This window comes from Muscardinus avellanarius, assembly GCF_963383645.1.
Source record: "Muscardinus avellanarius genome assembly, chromosome: 10".
In the NCBI taxonomy this organism is placed as follows: Eukaryota; Metazoa; Chordata; class Mammalia; order Rodentia; family Gliridae; genus Muscardinus; species Muscardinus avellanarius.
In genome coordinates this window covers 17,495,546-17,502,026 of record NC_137796.1, presented here as the reverse complement: position 1 = coordinate 17,502,026, position 6,481 = coordinate 17,495,546, and positions in this window count along the sequence as shown.

Here is a 6,481-nt window from a genome sequence, read left to right as displayed (position 1 = left end):
CTGTGAAATGGGGGCATAAATGAGTCAAAATCTATAAAGTGCTCAGCGGGGCGCCCAGCATGCAAGGGTTACGAAGTGTCCTTGCCGTCCCTCTTAATGGGTGGTTGAGGGACCAACAGGGCCGGTTTTGCTCCTTTGTGCAGACTGGGTTCCAGTAGGAAGAATTCCCTGACTCCTGAGAAGGTCCAGGTGGTCAGGTGGCTGTGCTTTCCCGAAAGGCCCTTCCCCTTGTGGCCAGCAGGGGGCGCCGCACACCCGCGCCACAACTGCAGCCGGCGCCGCCCAGCCCGCCTCCTAGACGGGGTGGAGCAGGACCCGCCTTGGACTTGCTGACCAAGGCGTTGGTGGCGCGAGGCCAGAGCCTTCACGCACCTGAAGCGGGTTACAAACTTCCCACCTACCCCTCAACCATACAAGAGGTTTTATGGTTCCCCTTTTATTTTTTAGTTTGAAGCAGGTTCTTACCTAAGTTGTTGAGGCTGGCCTCAAACCTGTGGTCTTACCATTGCAGCCTCCCAAGTACTGAAGTACTGGGAGTAGATAGGCGCCATCATCCCTGGCTCTGGTTCCCTTTTTTTTTTTTTTTTTTCTTTTTTCTTTTTTTCAATACTGGGGATGGAACCCAGGGGCATTCTACCTCTGAGCTACACCCTCAGCCCTACTTTTTTATTCTTTTTTTTTTTTTCTTTTGCGGGTCTGGGGATGGGACCCCGGGGCATTTGACCTCCAAGCTACACCCCCTGCCCTATTTTTATTCTTTATTTTGAAACCGGGTCTCACTGAGTTGCAGAGGGCCTCACTAAGTAGCTGAAGCTGTCCGTGAACCATGATCCTCCAGACTCAGCCTCCTAAATGCTGGGATTATAAGCGTGCGCCACCACGCCCGGCTTTGGTTCCCTTTTTAATAGAACATTGAGACTCCAGCCCACATCCAGCCAGAAAGTGGTAGAAACATTTCTTGGGGAAGTCTAGGTCTCTGATTCCTAAGTCCAGGTTCTTTTGTTGTGGTGATACTGAGAATCGAACCCAGGGCCTGGGGCTTGCTAGGCAGGCCCTCTACCACTGAGCTATACTCCCAGCCCTCTTTGTTTTTTTCATGGTACTAGGAATTGAACCCAGTGGTCTTCTCCATTTAAATGACACCCCTAGCCCTTTTTATTTTTTATTTAATTGAATTTATGATACTGGGGATAGAACCCAGGGACATTCTACCTCTTAGCTATACCCCAAATCCTCTTTTATTTTGAAACAGGGTCTCACTAAGTTGCTGAAGCTGGCCACAAGCCTACAATCCCCAATCCTCCTATCTCAGCCTCGCAAGTGCTGGGATTGCTGGTGTGCACCACCATGCCAGCTCCAGCCTGGAAACCAGTAATCCTAGCTGCTTGGGAGGCTAAGGCAGAATGATTGCAGGTTTGAGGCCAGCCTCAGCAACTCAGCAAGAGTGTCTCAAAATAAAAAATACTTGGGAGCTGAGCGTGGTGGCGCACGCTTGTAATCTCAGCATTTGGGAGGCTGAGACAGAATTGCGGAGGTTCATTTGAGGCCCTTTGCAAGTCAATGAGACCCTGTTTCAAAATAAAGAATATAAAATAGGGCTGGGGTTGTCACTCAGAGGTAGAATGCCCCTGGGTTCCACCCCAGTACCGAGAAAAAAAAAAAAAATTGAACCGGGCATGGCGGCGCACACTTGTAATCGCAGCACTTGGGAGGCTGAGACAGGAGGATTGCACAGGTTCGAAGCCAGCCTCAGCTACTTAGTGAGGCTCTCAGCAACTTAGTGAGACCCTGTTTCCAAATAAAGTAGAAAATAGATATGGGAGTTGGGAGTAGAGCGCGGAGGTAGAAAAGCCCCTGGGTTCCACCTCTAGTACCACAATAGATGATAGATGATAGATAGATAGATAGATAGATAGATAGATAGATATGGATGTAAGTCATAGGTAGAGACCTCCTGGGTTCAATTCTCAATACCACACACACATAAATAAAAGATGCCAGATGTGGTGGCGCATGCTTGTAATCCCAGCATTTGAGAGGTGGAGACCATAGGATCAGAGTCCAAGGACAGCCTCAGCTACTTAGTGAGGCCCTTCGCAACTCAATGAGACCTTGTTCCAAAAATAAAAAAGAATAAAAAATAGGGCTGGGGGTGTAGCTCAGAGATAGTATGCCCCTGGGTTCCATCCACATGCCACAAAAAAAAAAAAAAAAAAAAAAAGTCAGGCCAGACTTGGTGGCACATGCTTGTAATCTCAGTACTTGAGAGTCTGAGACCGGAGGATCACAGATTTGAGGACAGCCTTAGTAAGTAGTGAGACTATCACCAATCAAGGGAGACCCTGTTTCCAAATAAAAGTAAAATAAGACTGGGGGTATAGCTCAGAGGTAGAATGCCCTTAGGTTTAATCCCCAGCACCACATACACACAAAAAAAGTGGCTGGGTGTGGTGATGCATGCCTGTGATCTCCCAGTATTACAGGAGGATTATAGGTTTGAAGCCAGCCTCAGCAATTTAGGGAGGCTCTCAGCAACAGAGCAAGACCTTATTTCCAAATAAATTTTTAAAAAATGTAATCCAGAGGTAGGCTGTGCCTGGATTCAGTCCCCGGTACAAAAAAAAAACAAAAACAAAAACAAAAAAAAAAGCCAGGCAGTGGTAGAAGGCGAGGTTAGGGAGGCCAGGAGCAGGGCCCACAGCTCCCAGCCCTGCGCATCCCCCTGCAGCCTGGGCCCGAGGCTGGGTTCAGGGCGAGGCCCCGTCCCAGAAGGCCTGGGAAAAGGCCTGAGTCAGCTGCAGCGTGGAGCTGGCAGAACCTGATTCCTCCCTGTGCCCTGTCTGTCTAGCGGAGGCCGGGGCCTGCCTGGGCCTGTGGGCAGCTGCACAGCTGGCAGGCAAGAGCCACAGATTCCTCTTACAGGGCCCACAGCTGACAGGGAGCCTGGCAGAGAGGATCCCTAGTCAGATGAGGCAGAATCCTGGTGAGGATACAGCCCCCCAGGGGGGCAGATCTGCCCACTGAGCCCTATCTCTCCTTAAGGGCTCCCGGCGGGCATCTAGCTGAGGTTCGGATCACAGCGGGCACACAGCACCACGCCTGCCATAGCGCCAGCTGCTGTTGTGATTGTTGCTGCTGCGTGTTCTTAGATGCTCTCCAGGTTAGAGGTCGCCCGGAGCCGCCCAGCCTTCCCGTGCCCTGTGCCCAGCAAGCTGCAGGGCGTGGCGGCCCACGAGGAAGCTGAGCGGGGTGGGTGGGTCAGGAATGCAGAGCTCGGTTCTAACCATCCGTCCCTTCTGCCTTGCTTCCCAGCAGCCAGGGCTGGTGCCTATAGGACCTGCCAAGGAAGGCCTCAGAGTGCCACCCAGGGGACCTGAAGACCGGCGTGCTCTGGGAAGCCAGTGCTGACTGAGGACACCCCCAGTATCACAGGGTTAATGTTATGATTTGGAGCTGGCACAAGCATGCACGCCTGCAATCCCAGTACTTGGGAGGCTGAGACGGGAGGATCGCAGTTTCAAGAACAGCCTCAGCAAATAGACTCTCATCAACCTAGCGAGACCCTGTTTCAAAATAAAAACTTAAAAAATAGTGCTGGGGGTGTAGCTCAGAAGTAGAATGCCCCCGGGTTCAATTCCCAGTGCCACAAAAATGAATAAACACATAAATAAATAAACAAACAAACTGGAGATGGTGGCCCATACCTGTAATCCCAGTATTTGGGAGGCTGAGACAAGAGGATAGCAGGTTCAAGGCCAGCCTCAGCAATTTAGTAAATCCCACTACAATTTAGTGAGACCCTGTTTCAAAATAAAAAATAAAATGTGTGGCTGGGGGTATAGCTCAGAGGCAGAATGACCCTAAGTTCTATCCTCAGTACCATAAAAATAAATAAATAAAGCTGGGGGCCTAGCTTAGAGAGAGAATGCCCCTGGGCTCAAAGAATTATTGTCATTGTTGTTGTTGTTGTCATCGTAGTCGTTGTTGTTGTTAGAGCATCATGAATTCAGCTCACGGCCGGGCGCGGCGGCGCACGCTTATAATCCCTGCGCTTGGGAGGCTGAGACAGGAGGATCGCACAGGTTCAAAACCAGCCTCAGCTACTTAGTGAGGCTCTCAGCAACTTAGTAAGACCCTGTTTCCAAATAAAAATATAAAATAGGTCTGGGAGTATAGCCCAGAGGTAGAAAAGCCCCTGCGTTCCATCCCCAGTACCACACACACAAAAATAATAAAAAAGAATTCAGCTCATACCATGTGCTACCCAATGCTTAAGCTCGTTCCAAATCAAAGTCAAATTCCCTCGGCCTTTCTCTTTCCCTCTGCCTCGCAGCCTTTCCCCAGCCACCTCTTGCTCCAGCTCCTCGGGCACCACCCAGAGGCCGCCGTGTCTGTCAGAGATGCCATCCCTGGATGACCGTCTTTTTTTTCTTTTTGAGGCAGAGTCTTGCTGTTTCTCAGGTTAGCCTTGAACTCTGGTTTTTTGGTTGTTTTCTTTTTTCTTTTTTGTGGGTCTGGGGATGGAACCCAGGGGCATTACCTTCAAGCAACACCTTCTGCCCTATTTTTTATCCTTTATTTTGAAACAGGGTCTCACTGAGTTGCAAAGGGCCTCACTAAGTAGCTGAGGCTGTCCACGAACCGCGATCCTCCTGTCTCTGCCTTCCGAATGCTGGGATCACAAGCGTGCGCCACCGCGCCCGGCTTGAGCTCCTGGGTTTGGTGACCCTCCTGCCTCAGCCTTCTTCCTGGGTAGCAAGGACCGCAGGTGTGCACCACCGTCCCCGGCTGGGTTGCCCCCCTCCCATGTCCTGTTATTTATGGCTTCTCACCATGGTTTATTCTTTAGGGGTTGCTGGGGATTGAAGCTGGGGCCTGGACACACTACACAAGCGTTTAAACCTCCAGGTACCTCCCTGACCCCACCTTTTGTTCATTTTATATTAAGACGGAGTCTGGCCTTGAACTGTGTGTGCGTTGCTGGGGATTGAACTCAGGGGGTTCTTCCTCTGAGCTACACACCCCTAGCTTTAGTTTAGTTTAGTTTAGTTTAGTTTTGAAACAGGGTCTTTCTAGATTACTCAGTCTTGCCCTCTTGCTGAGGCTGCCCTCAAACCAGCAATCCTCCCAAACACTGGGATTACAGGCGTGCACCCCATGCCTGGCTCTCTTTCCCTCTATTTAGACATCCTAACGCCAGGATACAGGGAACCAGAGGGACGCCACCCAGGGCAGCCAGCACCCTGGGGCAGAGCCCGGGGCCTGGCAGCGGCTGAGGGGACGAAGCGGCTGGGGATGGACGGAGCGAGGGAGGCTGGGCTGATTTGGAGGACTCGGTGGCCAGTCAGACATGGACAGTGAACGAGAGGAAAGCTCGATGAGCGGTTCAGGATCCCAGCCTGGACTCCAGCCCAACAACATCGCTGCCATTTTCTGAAATAAAAATGGTAGGAAGAGGAGCAGGCTGACAACGACAAGAAGGACAATACGATTGTTGTTTGGTCGGTTTTGTTGCTGGGGATGGAACCCAGGGGCAGTCTGTCTCTGAGCTACACCCCCAGGCCTCTTTATTTTTTATTTGAAAACAAGGTCTGTCTGTCTGTCTGTCTGTCTGCCTCTCTCTCTCTCTCTCTCTCTCTCTCTCTCTCTCTCTCTCTTCAGAACTGGGGATGGAACCCAGGGACATTCTACTTCCAAGCTACACCCCTAGCCCTATTTTATTCTTTCTATTTATTTATTTGTTTATTTATTTATTTATTTTATGCTTGTTTTTTATTGGTGCATTATATTCATACATCATATTGGGGTAAAAAAAAACTTGTGTGTACATACATGTACACATTACCGATTTAACCCCTACCCAATTCCCACCCCATTTCCTCCTCATCCCTCCTTCCCTGAGAGCCTCACTCAGTAGCTGAGGCTGGCTTCGAATTTGTGTGATCCTCCTGTCTCAGCCTCCCAAGCGCTGAAATTACAAGCATGCGCCACCTCGCCTGGCTCTTTTATTCTTTATTTTGAAACCGGGTCTCACTGAGTTGCGGAGGGCCTCACTGAGTAGCTGAGGCTGTCCGCAAACCGCAATCCTCCGGTCTCAGCCTCCAGAATGCTGGGATTGCAAGTGTGCGCCCCCATGCCCTGTGAAACAGGGTCTCTTTAAGTTACTAAGGCTGGCCTCCAACCTGTGACCTTCTTGTCTCAGCCTCCCAGGGTCTGGGATTACAGGCCTGTGCCTCTGTGCCTGGCTGCAATGTAAGTTTGATTTAGAACCTTTGGACGCCTCAGTGGGGATGTTCAGGTGCGGGGAGGCTGTATGCAGGTGCGGGGTGGTGAGAGTGGTCTGGACTCTCTCTCGGCCAGGAGACCCTGCAAGGGAGGAGCGTGGAGCCGCCTTCTTGCAGACTGCGCTGCTTCCCACTAGAGGTGGGAGAGGAAGTCACCAGAAGCCACAGAGGAGGGAAGAGGAAGAGTGAAGGGGAAG